Below are 17,337 nucleotides of genomic sequence, written 5' to 3' on the forward strand. Positions count from 1 at the left end.
ATAGGGTTTCCTGCCCAGGCAGGGGGTTGGACTAGAAGACCTCCAAGGTCCCTTCCAACTCTGCTATTGCATTGTATTATTGTATTACTTTCACCTCTATCTTTGTCTTGAAAGCAATATGCTGAACAACTTCTAATTCATGACGATTAGCAAACTTAGTAAATCAATATTTAGTTAAATGTTAAATGTTTCCCTACTATTTCATAATTATTTTCCATAATTAAAAACATTTGACACATTAAGAACCACCCATTATTTCATATCATTTTCAATTGCAGAGGCTCCTCGGCTCTAAACCTCTGCTGTTTCCTTTTATTCTGTTAGCTAATTAAACACACAGTTCTCTGGAAAGCGACCAGTGAAATCCTCCATGGCCAACAAATGACATTTCTCAATAGGAATCTTGTCAAATGCACTTTGAGATGTGTTATGAAATCTCTCCATAAAGCAAAGTGTTGAATGATTCTTCTGCCACTTGAGGTTTATGATTACCCAGAATTTACAAGGAGGAATTTGATGACTGACTGCAAGCATTTTCGGCAAACAGTTTTTCTGCAGTTCAGCTGTTCTTCTGAGAGATGTCATGTTGGCATACTGGTCTCTGGTTTCAGCATAACAATGTGACTTTTTACGGATAGACAATTAGTTCACTTGCTCTCACGTCTCTTGCTTGGAGGAGGAGACTATTGTGATTACAGAGGGAATTCTCTTCTCTTTTAGCAAACTGATAGGCTGAATGTTTTGGAGGTCTAGCTACAGATCACATAAGATTCTGGACACAGCCAAATGATCTCTTCTGAGATAAATATCATGTATTTGTTAACACCACCCCCAATCCTTCAGTTTCTTATGCGGAATTTCTAAAATCAATAAAATAAGTTCTCAAATAAATGCTTCGCTAAATAAATTTTAATTGTTGACACAAGTCTATCAATGATGATACCCAACTCATCTTCTCAGGCAGGGAGTTCCAGAATGCAGATGTGGCTTCTAAGAAGGCCCTTATGTTTCTCCAGTCATTTATGTCTCCATCACCACAGCTGGGAATGTAGGAAAGAGTCTATCAAATCTTCTGTTAGGATAAAGATATACTACTATGGGAAAGGCAGACCCAGAGATCTCCTATGTACTGGTATTTGAAATATGCCAAGAAACAAATTGATAAACTGTTCATTTTTCCCTCAGAACCAATATAACAACGATTTTAACAGCAAGGACATTGCTGCATTTTTGTACAACTCTTATTCATTTTAAAAGTATTTATGAAGGGTAGATTCTGAATGCATTATGTTCTGTTTGAAAAGGTATCTAACAGTGAGCATGTAAGTGGAAAGAAAATTTGTGTTAATATGTGTGCTTTTTCCTCCAGTCATAGTCTCCTCAAATAGGTTTTGGACATTTTCCAATTAATGCTATTTAAAAAAACATTTCTAAATATTCTAAATTAAAAATATGCCATATATTTATTTGCTTTATTTATTATTCTTTTGGACATAGACTAAAGCAATAGCAATATCAGTGAGACATATATACCGTTTCTTAATGCTTTACAGCCCTTTCTAAGCAGTTTGTAGACTCAGCATATTGCCCCAAACAATCTGGGACCTCATTTTACCAACCACAGAAGGATGGAAGATTGAATCAGCCCTGTCAAGATCGAACTCCAGGCTGTGCTAGGGTAGCTTACAATACTACACTGTGTCACCATTGCTCAGTAAAGGCAGATTGTATGCTTATAAGCAAAGAAAAATCGTTAAAAACAATGGAGATTAATCTTGAGGGAGTGAGGAGTTCCACATTTGTTTACTTCTTTATAACTGTTCTTTGCAAACAAAAATAGCATGATTTTGTTTCTTAGGAATGATTAGTTGTTATTTATCTTATGAAATCCCAAAAACCTAAAGGAAGCAATTATAAATAAGAAATATCATTTAAGTGCAAATTTATTTTTTTTATTTTGGACCAAATATTGACCTTGTCATTCTCAGAATGAAAAATTTAACCTCACCATAAGTCCTTGAGCTGCTGAGATCATTGCTTCAAAAAATAGCTGCTCGGCTTACTTTCCTGTCTTTTCATCCCAGACAGAATTCAGATTTATAATTTGGGGAAGAAGAAAAAAGAAGCAATGAAAAGTAATTTTCATCATTCAAGACCTCTCCTCCATATGCTGTCCATCTTTGTGGAGTTAAGCCACACCATCATTTATGCACATTTCTAATTATTTGGATTTCTGTAAAGATCACAATTTGTCTTCCCAACTATGCTAAACCCTAAAAAGGATCCTTCTTATCCACAAATTCCAGCTCTCCCACTAGTGGCTAACACTAATTATAGAAATGAGTGAAATAATTGTGAAAGTAAATTGATAATTACTAGTGCTTTGAAAATCCAATATAATCTTCCAACTGAATTAACTTTCCAAATTGGATTATCAGTTTGGAAAAACATAGAATCAAGTCAGATGTTTCCAAATCATTCAGATAACTGAACAATGATTAATATATGCATATCTTTTTTGTCCAAATTGATTTTCCAAATAGTATTGACTTTATCCAACCATTCAATTTATTCAATAAATAAATCTCCAGATTAGCTTCTTCTTTTTCTTCCCAGCCTTCTTTTTTTCTATTTCTAGTCTCATAAATTAATTAATGAAAATTGGATTTGTTGCTTTTTGAGACTAACTTGTAAGTGTTCACTTTTGAACTTATTTTATAATCCATTTATATCAATGTGTTGGTTTTAATAACCTCTTTAATTCAGGGGTGTCAAACTTGTGGCCTTACAGCAGCATCATGTGACGTATCGGTATGTATTTCCCCTTTGCTAAACCAGGCAGGGGCGTGATGCATCCAGCCCACAGGCCGCGAGTTTGACAGCTCTGCTTTAATGGAATTCAGGTTTCTTTCCAGTAGGATTACACCTTCCAGGAAATAATCTCAAGCAATTGCAGGTTCTGTGGAAATCAGAGAATCACAAAGATGGGATTGAGTATGGCCTGAGTAAATAAATAATCATGAGTGGCATTACATAATTATACAATTACAATTTATAAACCATCTGCACAAAAGTTGTTAATAGGAAACAAGCACATATTTTTATTAAGTTCTGCCCTAGATTTTACAAGTGGAATAGTTAATTTCCTTTTCCCCCCCACCCCCAATCAGTTGCAGAAGCTTTTAACAATATTACAGATGAAGTACATAGTGGTGTCTAATGAATTACAGATGTCTTGATTAAAAGCACTTGTTTTACATCATGTAAGTGGAGTATGGAATGTAGAAGAATGGGGCAGGGGTAAAGAAATGATATTACTATCCAGTGTTTTTTTTTTCCTTTGTCATAAGCCAGCTGCCATATTGCAACTAGTTTTTTCTCTCTCTTTAATTACCTTCTGATTTTAAAATATTCTATTACCCTATGAGGACCCAGATATTTGGGGAGAATATGCTGACTCTGTAAACTGCTTAGAGAGTACTGTAAAGCACCATGAAGTGGTATATAAGTCTTGCAATTGCTATGAGACCCAAGTTGGTCTGTTGTAGAAATTGCCTTTCCCTAGTTGCTGCTCAATGTGTTTCTTTGACCATTCTGGCTTTTTCTGTAAAAGAGATGGACACCTTATCATTTTCTCTTGATATAAGCATATCGAACTCTCGGGAGACTGCTATATCTGTCAGCCAAGATTCTCGATGTATCAATACATTCTCTGTGAGGTGCAGATTGTCCGTCATGGAAAATTTATGACATGCATACATAAAGGTGGGATGGGGACAGAATAATTAAAAAGGTACTTTAATTAAAAATGATTTGCAATAAAATTAAGTAGGGAGAAAGGAAAGAAAGATCCACAAGAGAACGGAGAGGTAGCTGAGGCAGGATTTTCTACCTTTTATCTTTCAAATCAGTTTGTCTGAATTTTCAGAAGACTTTTTGGCTGGTGGGATAGTGGTTGACTTAGGTCTATTCCAGGGGTATCAAACTCACATTGTCAGGTGGTGTCACGTGATGTATCGTGACTTTCCCCCCCTTCACTAAACTGGGCATGAACGTGGCCAGCATGTGATGCATCCAGTCCATGGGCCACGAGTTTGACACCCCTGGTCTATTCCATACATTTTAAATTAAAATAACGTGAGACTACTGTGAAAACATGAAGTAAAAGCTTTTTGTATTCCCTTCATAAATCTCATGTGATTCTTTGTCTCTGCATTTATCTTTAATCATTATTGAAATGGGCATCTACAGAAATTTAAATATGTAAATAAGTAAATTATTTTATACCCCAGTTATTTTCTAAGCTCAGGGAAGTATAAATGGGGGATTTGGGCCTTCCCTTTTTATCTCCTTTGTTTATTGTTTAGATTAATTGAGAATACTTTAAGTATTTTAAGTATCTGGACAAAATAAGTTCTATGATTCAATAAATTCTTAGATGCCAATATTTTGTATAGCTAACCACAAAACTACATATACACGTAGTATATTATAGCAACATGGATTATTTCCTAAGGCAGTTGGGCCACCTCTATAGCAAAAATAATGGGGGAAGGGAGGCTAATTAGGTCAGTTCATTAGGGTGTTCCTTTCTTAGTAAGGTATGGGTCATCTATAAATATTTGAGATTCCTTAAGCTTTTGTTCAATAAGATTTACATCACAATAACAGCTGATATTTAATGGCCAAATGCAAAATACTTTGGCTGGTGGAAAATATGATGTATTATTTTTCTCCTACATACTCGATATCTGGAAAATTAGAAAAATATCCATATGTTAAAAAACTTTCTTGCTAATCACCATCACCAAGATTCTATCACACCAATTTTTGTTAGTATTCCTATTTATTTCATTGCTGAAACTGAATCATGCTCAACAAAACATACTCAAAGAAGAGAAGATGGCTTTTGAATTTATTTTGTTGCATTTTATTTCTTGGACTTTGTAATCCATGGCCTCAATGTTGATTCATACAATACACTTATTTATTATTGTGTGGCATTCTGTCCTTGCAGGATGTCTTTTCTCAATGAAGGAAGGAAAAAGAAACTTTTAGTCTTGCAATAGAATCCACCATTTTGCCAATTTGCGCTACAACTTCTATAGAAAATAATTATTTTATTAATCAGACATAATAGCTTAGAAAGTCTCAAGGTTAAACAATTAAAATAAAATATTGACAATAAGAAAAGGTCTATGTCAGCGTTCCAAATATCATCTAGAATTAAATCAGAGTCCAAGGCAAAGCTTTCCTCAAAGTTCCAATTTAATAAGAGAGACGTGTTGGTACATCTGTGGGAAACCTGAATCTGAAAGCTTCCGGGATTTTCCACCCAGTTGAAAGTTCATGATTGCCCCCACACCCACAAGTCCATCACATGGTCCAATCTTCCACTGCCATGCTGGCATTTCCACCCATCTAGTTCCGGTCAGGTGCAGAAGTGCGGAGACAAAGAATAACCTTGGGTTCTAGAAAGGAACGTTTTATTTTGACAACAACACATTCTGCTCCTTACTATTCCCCCTCCCAATTCCTCACTAATGAAACAGCATTGTAAAATAAAAGAGTGTGTGGCAGGCCAAAGATCCTAAAAGGAATATGACTGCAGGCCTGACAGTCTAGAGTGGTACCATAGAAATAGAAGACTCCAGGTAGAAATTGGACAGCAATCTGATTTGAAAACTCCTGCTCTGCTTTTTCTTTTGTCTTGTCTTGTCTTGTTTTGCATCAAAAAAGTTGCCATCTCCATGCCAGGGATTTTATTTTAGATCAGTGGTGACCCAAGGATAAGATTACTGTAATTCCACTTTGCCTTAATTCTGTTGTTCACCTTTCATTCATTTCAAAAAAGCTGGTATAAGAAGTGGTGTAAAAAGCTGGTTAAATGGGTCTTTAGCAGTTTTAACACAGGGCAGACCCTAAAAACATGTAATTATTCAAATAAAGTTGAATGAGTCATTGAAGACTTACTACAGATTTCAAAAAGAAGACCTAACTTCTACTACATTTGCAAAGAAACTTTTACAGAACAGTGTAAATCTAATGCTAAGAACCAGGGTGGGATCATTTGGGGCTTATTAATGAAATACTTGCCTCAAAATTAGAAAGTTATCATGCCTCTCCCTCCCTTGCCATTTTAAATAATTGAAACATCTTAAATGTTTCTAATAGAAGAAATGGGTTATAAGGTATGTCATTAAGCTTAAGAGTAATTTGTTCAGTGTCTTAAATGTCCCCAAAGGATTTGCTGAGGTACAATTGAACCTTCTCTATGCAGGATAAGAAGAGCATGGACTATTCTAACTTGAACCATCAAAAATGCCATTTTATTTTTTATCAGAATAGGGTCCTTGCACAAGAAGAAAAATATAGGAGATGCAAAGCATGCCTATGAATGTTATGAACTCCACAACAGCTCACAGAAATTCACACTGAACAAAATTGCCAACATTTATGGTAACGCATTTGATTTCTAATGTTTATTCACTTAATGCAAGGGTGATGAGATTTCTGCCAACCATCTGTATCATTCTAAAGTTCTCTTTATTTTCAACAGTAGATTCAGAAGAGAACCTGGATGCTATGCGGGGAATAGGAATTTGTTGCTTGAATAGGAACTTTGTTCCAATTGTAGGAAGTAAATTAAATCCAGAATTCTATATATATTGTGACACATAGTGAACACCCTGAAAAACTACTATTTTTCATGCTGAACCATAGTGATATTACACTTCCACTTCAAATATGATTTTAAAAGGAAGTGACAAGTATCTTTGAAAGGGGACCATGCTATGACGATACATGATCTCCTGTTATATACTCAATTCTCCTACCACGAGGATAATATTACCAAGACGTGTAGTCTGTTGCTGCAATATTAAACAAGCAAGCAAAGTAGGACCTGCAGGAATGTCCTTAGGGGAGATGGCAGCCGAGATGGGAGTCATGAAGGTGTGATCAAAGCCCTATTGCCTTTCTGTACACTTTGATGTCACAAACACATACAAATGCATAGTGTTTCAGTCATATGATTGCAAATGTCATCCCAAGTCCTTTTTTTGTCCCAGTTCTACTTCAAGTAGTGGAAGCAAGATGGGTGGCAAACTAATCTAATAAATGAAATACAGTATACAGTCTATACATATTTTGTTCATTGTGGTAATATTCTGACAACAGAAGCACTCCTGCCTGAATGTTATATTTTAAAATATGCCACGTGATAACATATACAATGCTTAACGTTGTACATAGCAATCTATGGAGAAAGTAACCCTTAGACAGTAAGTAAAAGAAAGTAAGGGGTTTTAGTAGGAAATGGTGAGTGGGGAGAAAAGTATGTAAAATGTGACAGTGTTTTGGTCAGATTTTAATCAAAATAATCAGAAATATATGGTCTTGTAATGCTTAGTTACTTATTGACTTGGGATTTTGATTCTTTCCTCCTTTTCTTCAAAGAAATCTAATTTATAGGATCAAATCTGGTGAGGTTAATTTCAAATGTGGACCATAATATGCAGAAATACATATAATGACATAGACATAAATATGTTAGAAAGAAAGAAAGAAAGAAAGAGAGAGAGAGAGAGAGAGAGAGAGAGAGAGAGAGGCAGGCAGGCAGGCAGGCAGGCAGGCAGGCAGGCAGGCAGGCAGGCAGGCAGGCAGGCAGGCAGGCCGGCAGAGGGAAAGAGACCTGTGCTGAGTAGCTGAGCCGTACAGCCTTTGTGCCAAGGTAGATGCACACACATTTGTTCCTTTTGGGGGGCTTAGGCTTTCATTAGTCAATGTCATATTTCATTTCAGAATAGAAACACAATAACCAGCTCTGCTTTCTCCTCGCCAAAATGAAAGGCTTGGCCAGACCTGACCCATGCTGTTTTGCTTCTCACCTGTGACCTGGAAGGCTTATTTTCCAAAGAACACCATTTCTCTCCTTCCTTTTCTCCACACTTTGTTTTGTGTGTCAGCTGCAGTAGCTGCACGCCTGAGAACCAGCCACAATCATTCAAACCATAGGTTGCAAGATGAAAACCAGGCTGAACATAGAATCCAAGACAGAACACCAATGGGCAATTAAAGATGCTATTCTCCTCATCTTATAACTTTTCTGCAAGGCTTGCAGAGTAAGCAAAGTTTTCATTGTGCTGAAAAGCACTTCTATTGTTTCTGCAAATCCTCACAGAGCAAGTTACACATTATATGCCTGAAGTAGGCCACTCAAATTGTTTTTCCATGGTAATGTTCTATTTGAAGCAACCTGTTTATGTATTACACTTTGCCATGAGCCTTGGGACAATCTAGGAGGCAGAGTTCTCCCCCTGCCCTAATTCTAAAGCTACTCTGCATTACAAACAGCATAATGATCATCGGGGCAAGAAGAAATGAAGTTCCATGTTCACGGGAAAAACTTCTTTGATAACCCTTCAGTTGGCTGTTTTCATCCGTGCACACAAATCTCACTATGTTCAAGATTCTATCTATCCCTTTCTTTGGACAATTATCTTGCAAGATGGAAAAATAAAGATTGCTAAACCCTGATTTGTGTTAACCATAGTTTGATGAATAGCCACAGTTGCCTAATATATTCATATCGCTAAATAAAAAATTGAACAAACTTTAAGGCTAAGGGAAATATATGAATATGCCATTGACTGGCCCAAAATTGTCTGATAGACTTAACTTTCTTTCCTTGCCCCAGCTCCTGCCACATAGTAGTTTGAAAGCATACAAATGCAAGTAGATTAATAGGTACCACATCGGTGGGAGAGTAACAGCATTCCATGCAGCTTTGGCAAATAGACCACATGACCAGGGAAATTGTCTTTGAGTTGGGCTGGGTACCTCAGCCAAGAAAAGGACGTGACTGATAGGGAAATGGACATGACTGACAGAGTAACTTTACCTTGTTGCTCATATGAGGAATCTCATCCAGGCAATTTTTAACAAAACAAGCAAATGAAAAGCCTCTATAATGCATACTGTACAGCCTTATTGGACTGTTAGACACAATCTAACAGTCAGATTTTATAATGGGATTATAAAACTTTTAATGGCAATGGATTATTTCAAATGTTTCTCACACAGTTGTGCAAAACCTTGTTATTTAATCTTTTTAAGTGAAAATCTGTTTCTAGGACTTGCTACTGCATGAGTTTTGAATGAGTTTAAGAAGACAGGTTAAAGATGGGTGCTTTGTTTTTGGGGTTCCAGAAGCATTGAGAATTCTCTTTTTTTCAAGCTACTCTTGGATCACAAGAGTATCTTTGAAATCTTGTCTTGACAAGGAATTGTATCCAGGCCAGAGTTTACTGATCAGCGCATATAAATGATCCTTATTGCCAGGGAACTTTCTTCTCTTTGGAAAAGAAATATAACATTCTCCTGAAAAAGATGGTATCAAGCCAAGTGGCTGAATGAAACAGACCAAAATTAGAAAGAAAAAAGAATTGTTTTGACATCTTGTTTTCCCTTTTTTGCAATAACAAAACATAATCCTGAACAGAATTATTCAATACTAACTGAAATTGGAATACACATGTTGGTATCTTATTTTGCATAATAGTTGGGGATAAACAATTTGTAAACAACTCTTCTTGATTCTTTACATGACTGGCCATTTTGGAGCCAGAAATAGAATCCTAAATTCATCAATTTAAAAATGGCAAAGAGTTAATAGAGGATTTTATTGAACAACTTATATGAAAAACAAATCTGAATTGTGTGCCTCTGTTTTGGCCCAGCTATTTACCCATATCAATTCTCAAAATCCTTAAAGATTGGAATAACTCCATACTAATTCCAATACATAAGAAAACAATTACATCAGCTCATTATCTATTTTCTAAGCAGGTTGCTGAGTATAATTAGTACATTTTAGTCAAGACATCTCTTGTCAACTGGATGATCTAAGAAAAAAAATTTCTAGCCGGGGAACAAGTCAGCTTCCAACAGGTCTTTTTGATAGTGGATCAAAGTGTTATTCTGCAACATCTGTCAACAAAATATGATAGAACTCAAAGAGGCACTTTCTATGCTGCCTTTTTAGATTTGAAGGCAGTTCAATTCCACAGAGAGGTTATGACAAAAAACTGGCAGCTTCTTCTATTGATTACTGTCTTCTTTACTTAATAATAATGTTACACAAAAAAACTACAATGCAAATTTGCTGCATAAAAGACAGAAAACTGACTGCATCTATACCGAGTACCAAAAGGGCTAAGTAGGGCAGTCTTGGCCTCACTCCTATTTAATGATATAATGATATTATAAGGACCTTCCCTAAATCTGAATTCCACCCTCCATCCTTAGCTCAGAGTCCAATTTCCAACTATTATTCATTGATGGTGCTAATATTATCTCTGTTTGACTAGTAGGGTTGAAGAAAAGTCTCTGGCAATGGTATTTTGTCACACTAAAATAATAAAAATCAACTATTATAAAAACAAGATGGTGTTATTAACAAATCATCACTGGACAGAGATTGGAATTTAAACCAGAACTATTCTTATTAGGAATTATAATAGAAGGTCAAAGTAAAGAGTTAACATATTTAATATTACATATCATAACAGCAGTGAGAATGGTTTATGCCCAACATTGGAAATGTGAGAATATACCTCTAGAAAGGGAAATAATAAAGAAAATATTAGAGTGTGCAGAATGTGATAGACTGATGATGGAGCTAAAAAAATAAAGGAGAGAGAGAATACTATGAGATTTGGAATAGACTTTATCAATGGTTGGATTTGAGGAAGGGAAGTCAGAGTGGACAAGGATATGTAGACCAAAAGATGATGTAATATATGTAAATGTAAGTATGTATAAGGAGTGAAATACATGTAATAATTAGTAATGTATGTTGAGCACATAAGATATTTGTGTTATATACTTCAGTTTTGTGTGGCAGAGACAATGCCAGGATGGTTGCACCATGTCCAATTTCCTTTTTTAAAAAAATAATAAACATTTTTTTAAAAAAGTCTTCACTTCAATTTGCCTCAAACAAAAAGTATTAATACCTAACCAAGGAGATGATCTGCATATATTTCCAATCTATCATATGTTAAATCTCCTTTTGCTACATGTCCAAATATAAATCTCCAACCAACTATGTGTGTTAAAATTGGAACGTCCTCACACTCATGCTAATGCAATCCAAATACTTGAGACCTTTACTCCAGCTCCATGTTCAGTCTCCAATGCTGTCCTTTGATTAGAACTGGGATATATCTTTGTCAAGGCTCCTCTGAAGTTATTTTGCTTAAAATTTATTTATTTATTATCAGATTTTTATCCCACCTTTATTTACTTTGTAAGTAACTCAAAACGGTGAACATGGGTAATTTAGTTGAAATGAATATTTACCTCAACTTGTAGCCCTGTATGCCACACCTCTGCATGGAAGAATCCAATTTCATTTTATTTGGCCTTCATGTTTACTCACCACATTCTACATATGCTGGGCCTGGAAAGAATATGGAGCAAAGTTAAACAAAAAAAATACCTCAATGTGCAAAGGGATAAACCAATATTATTTTCACCTCATCTCATCTACCCACCTTTTTCTACCTCTAAATATATGTTCTATGTATGTATGGTTACACTTTGACATGTCTACATGGCCTCCCTTTATGGTGTTACAAGCATATGTTGCCTTCCAGAATTCACTTATATATCTGTTCTGATACTGAAATTGAAACAATTAGTCACGTACTCCTGTTTCAGCCAATATATTATCCCTGGAAAGCAGACACGATATCACTCTAATTACAAAATATTGAACATGGCACCAACTAGGAACACTCTACTTTTTACTAAGGGACCAATCCTGCAAATTTTTCAGGAAAAAGGCTAAATATTACATTACAACTATGGTTTACATATTGTAAAATTGTAATTTATCCTCTTCTTCAATTATTGTATTTAACCAGATACCTTTTTCCCCCTTTCTTCTTTTAAATTTATATTAATGGTAATTTTATTTTGAACGACTCTATTACTGCCCTGACACTTTGCCCTTAAATATTATTTTAAGCCGCTACCTTTGGTTGTAATTAAGCTTATTTATCCTTCAAGGAGACATTTGATCTGAATTGATCAAATGATGACTGGGCAGCCATTTTTAGTTTTGCTATGTTCGTCTAAGGCTGTTAGGCATTAGATCTAAAAAGGAGGAAATCAAATTATGTGACAAGACTAGCTAAATTCTTTGCTTTTTATATAGCTATAATTTCATTAATTAAATGTTCTTAAACAACTTAAGTACATTTAAATATGTGCTTCTTATGTTGCATGTTATGCAATGTCTGCTTTTAGATAACTCATAGAGGGAGGAAAACAGCAAAGTTTTTTTAAAAAAATTGTTAATGTTTAAAAGTAAAAACTTAAAAATTAATACAAACTAAGAAAAATATAAAAAAATTAAAAGTGCAGAAAGGGGAAAAAAGGGGAAAAAATCCACCAAGGTGGCTATTCCATATTTTTTAAAACATGATAAATATGCTTATTTATTTATTTATTTATTTATCCAACTTAAGTATTACCCATCTCACTATCAGAGGGACACTGGAAGGTGTACAACTAAAAGCATAGACACATAAAAACAATAAAAAATACAATCATTAATAAACAGAGTCAGGTTAAAAAACAAGGATAAAGTTAAACATTAAAAGCTGGGAAGAGAGTCTTCAAGGCACTAATTAACCCTATGTTTGGTGGTCCCATGAGAGTTTGCAGAGCCACAAACGACTGGCTAAAAGAATGCAAATGTCCACTTGTGTGCAAGAAATATAAATCCTTCCAGTCGCCACCATCCAGTCAGAGCTGAAGAAGCTACTTGGATGAGAAATGAAATGTCTTCAAAGAAAAAAATAAGAAAGTCCAGTTGCCTCTTGAAAAAGTACCTTTGGGACAACCATGACCTGGATGGCTGAGCATCTCCATAGACATTTGGCAGTGCCAAGTCTTCCCACTCTTTCAAAAGGTCCACCTCACCTCTGGGGGCAGGATATTCAAGAGGATAGGGTCATCTTCCTAGACTCTCTCAGTCAAAATTAGCATGCCACCAGACACTTAGGATTTAAGAATACACCTTAAAAAGTATTACAGAAAGTCATGAGAGTTGTAAAATCCTTAAGGACTATTGTGAAATATAATATATGGATTTTCACGAAATGTATGAGAGAGAGATACCATGGAGATTCTGGTTAAACTCATATGTAAGTTATACCCTGAAGGAACATCTTCCTTGTCATTTGCACACACCAATTTTAATTTATTTAGCTGACTTCCAGTTTCATAGAATAAACTCTCTTCCTATTAGATTTGTGCTTAAAATAAAACGTCCTTGATCTGTGCTAATATTTGTAATGGAATCCAAATCCCAAGGATAAAGATTTCATGATTCAGAGGCATGACTTCTCTTTTTGTATTTACCTTTTATTACTATTCCATAGAATAAACTCAAATATTTCAGCTGCAAATCATCCTGGAAGACCAAAGCATAACTAATCACCTCTATACAGATATTTTAAAAATGTCACATTATTCACAAAGTTTAGATACTGAATTTGCCGAGAAGAAAATTGAAGCTTAAAGGACTATGGTATATACATGGCAAGATTTGATTTGGACACCAATATATCTTCCAAGAAAACAGGGTTTTTTTTGTATTGGAAGCTGCCTCATTGATCTAAAGTTTCTATGAAAAACACAAATGCTGATTGTTTTCTTTTGAATAGAATTGACTGACATTGTTAAGCACAGTATAACTTTATAAGAAATGAAGCATGACAACTTTTGATCTTAAGCTCTTTTGAATTTTTGATTATATAATCAAGTAATGTATGAATAATTTATGAATGTATGATTATAAATTTATAATTTATTTATTTATTTAAAAAACTATAATTTTTGCAATACTTTAAATTACATTTGTGAACACACATAGATGAAGTTACCTTTTTTTGTTAGATGATTCAATCTACCAACTTTCATACAGATACAGTGGGCAGAGAGAGGAACATTGTGAAAGTAGAATTCTCATGACTCTAAGACAGGGGTGTCCAAACTTGGGAACTTTAAGACTTGTGGACTTCAACTCCCAGAATTCCCCAGCCAGCATGGCTGGCTGGGGAATTCTGGGAGTTGAAGTCCACAAGTCTTAAAGGTCCCAATTTTGGACACCCCTGCTCTAAGATATGGTACAGGCTTTATATGTCTCTTTCTATTTTTTTTAAAAAAGAGACCATTAGTAAATATGGCTCATGAGCTGTATTTAAGGCAATTAGTAAATATAGCTATTTATTTTGTATTAGTCAATGAAACAGACAGCAACAATTTCATCTCAACCTTTCTTTGTTAGAAAGCTACAATCAATAAAATGAACTAGACAGTGACAAGAAAACAGATTTAGAGGAACATGCACATAAACAGAGGTGGTATTCAGCCGGTTTCGGACCAGTTCGGGGAAACTGGGAGTGGCAACCTGTGGGTGGGGCCATCTACCATCCCTGGCTCTATGCCATCCTAATTAGCCACGTTTTTGAAGCCGGGCACATATGTGCAAGCTGCGCGAATGAGCAATGTGCATGCACAGAAGGCTGCATGTGTGCGCAGAAGGCGTGCATGCAGGCGGCAAACCAGTGGTAAACTTCTGTGAAACCTACCTCTGCACATAAAGATGCATGTTCTTCCTAGTGGAATTAAACATTTTTAAAAAATTTACTAAAAACAGCTCCAATATATTACCACACGGTCACTGAGCTTTCTACTTTTACTAAAACCTAGGTAAAGATAAAGATTTCCCCTGTCCTGTCATGCCTGACTCTAGGGGGAAGTGTTCATCTCCATTTCTTGGCTAACAGAGCCAGCATTGTCCAAATATGATGACTATATGCTGAGATGCACTGAACACTGCCACTTTCCCACTGAAGTGGTGCCTATTTATCTACTTACATTTGCATTGTTTCAAATTGCTATATGGGGAGGAACTGGGGCAAGTAACAGGAGATCACCCTACCACACACCGGTTGGAATTCGTATCCTGGCTGCCAGCTTTCCAGCTAACAAGCTCAATATCTTTAACTGCTGAGTCATTGTGCCCCAAACAAAAGTTACTGGTGCATAAATCTGTAGATGTGCACCTGCCCTATGCATGATTGTTGCCTAAAGCAGTATTTCTCAACCTTGACAACTTCAAGATAGGTGGACGTCTACTCCTAGATTTTTCCACCCAGCATGGTTGGCTAGAGAATTCTGGGAGTTGAAATCTGCCTATTTTAAAGATGCCAAAGTTGAGAAACACTGACATAAAGGATCATAAAAATCCAAGCTTGGAAAATTCCCATTCTGGATGAGCTAAAACCTATCCATAATTCTTTTATAGGCTGTTTTATTATAAACACCATACTAGACAACGAGTTTGTATTTCAAGAAAGGAGAAAATTAATGTATTATCATTTCCTGAGATTCAAGGAAGCCTTAAAGAATACATGTATATCCAGAATTTGCTGTATTTGAAAGGTTCATTACAATGGATCTCTGACATGAAGTTTGAGAAATGCCTTGCAGAAGTTGTTCAAGAAATGACATTCTTCTTTGGAGTTACAGTATAACATTGGCCTCTAGGATTTTGTGTACAATTCTGAGCTGGGAGTTGGGAAACATCATGAGGCAATAGGATTCTCCAAAAGCAAACAAGAAAGAGAAAACAGACTTACTAAGGTCTCTCCACATATAGAATTTGCATTGATCTGGCATAGATGTCATGCCACTGTGTTCTCACAGTTTCATCAGCAGCCAGGATATTTATCTGTGGGAAGCTGGCTTCAGTGTTGGGCAGCTGAGATTGCAAAATGCCTTCCGTCTTCTCAATCATTGTATTTAAGCTGATTAAAGCAATCCTTCCCCTTTCTATACTTCAGTCATATCAATCAACCTTTTATGACAAAGAGATCAAAAGATTTGGCAATCTTTGTTAAGAACTGATTTAGAACTGTTATCTCGGAGATCACTAAAAACCAGTGCTTCAACATTTGCATCTATGTTTTTTTAAAATAATGTAAATTTGGATTTGAGCATATAGCTACAAGGCATAATATGAAGCAATTGACAGTGCAGTCCAACAAGTATAATCTGCAAGGTGGCATCTGTAGCATTTATAAAGAACATTATAATTGGTCCCTTGAAGAAATAATAACATTTATTTTATAAAAAATATGCCATTATATGTTATCCAGGATATGTGTAAATAAATTGCAAAATATGCACCCTCCATTTAAAACTAAAATAGGTGTGTGTGTGTCTATGTGTGTGTGTGTGTGTGTGTGTGTGTGTGCATGTGAATTCATAATTACATGTTATCTAACCTGAATGTTACATTGCCTTCACTTGCACTGATGACCTTGGATAATTCATTCAGTGTAAGGGCATTTAAGTTCAAGGCCTGAAAGCAGGGTGACCTGTTGCTTTACATTTACTCCTGTAACCTTGTCATTAATTTTCTGCCCTTTCACTTCTCTTGAGGTGCCATATAATCCAGGAAGTCAGTTAATCAGTAATATGTAATACATAGACAGATATTCAGCCCTTCTTGGCTACTTTTCTAGTTCTTCTTTTTTTCATCATTGATACTGATGTTGCTTTTTCAAACCTGGATATCTAAAGTTGTATAAGGGAAGAAAAACGATTTCAGCTAGATTTCTTCTCACTGAAATCAACAGGGCAAAGATGTCTCAAATCCAAATGTATTACATGGTACCTTGATTTACAAAATTTTGTTTCAATATCTGAAAGAGTATTGGGAAAAGAGAAAAAAGTGATAGTACCAACTTCTCTTCCATGTATGCTTAATACAAGTAGGATAGGATAGGATAGAATAGGATAGGATAGGATAGGATAGGATAGGATAGGATAGGATAGGATTGGATTGGATTGGATTGAATTGAATTGAATTCTTTATTGGCCAAGTGTGATTGGACACACAAGGAATTTGTCTTTGGTGCATATGCTCTCAGTGTACATAAAAAGAAAAAAAGGCATTCATCAAGAATCATAAAATACAACACTTTGTGATAGTCATAGGTTACTAATAAACAATTAAATCACACTAGGAAACAAACAAAACAATATAAATTGTAAAAATACAAGCAACATGGTTATAGTCATAAGTGTGAGGAGATAGGTAATAGGAAGGATGAGCAGAAGAATAGTAATATAGTCTTAGTAAATAGTTTGACAGTGTTGTGGGAATAAGTTGCTTAGCAGAGTGAAGGCATTCAGGGAAAGACTGTCCTTGTGTCTAGTTGTTCTGGTGTGCAGTGCCCTATAACATCATTC

Source organism: Natrix helvetica, assembly GCF_964273705.1.
Source record: "Natrix helvetica genome assembly, chromosome: 2".
NCBI lineage: Eukaryota > Metazoa > Chordata > Lepidosauria > Squamata > Natricidae > Natrix > Natrix helvetica.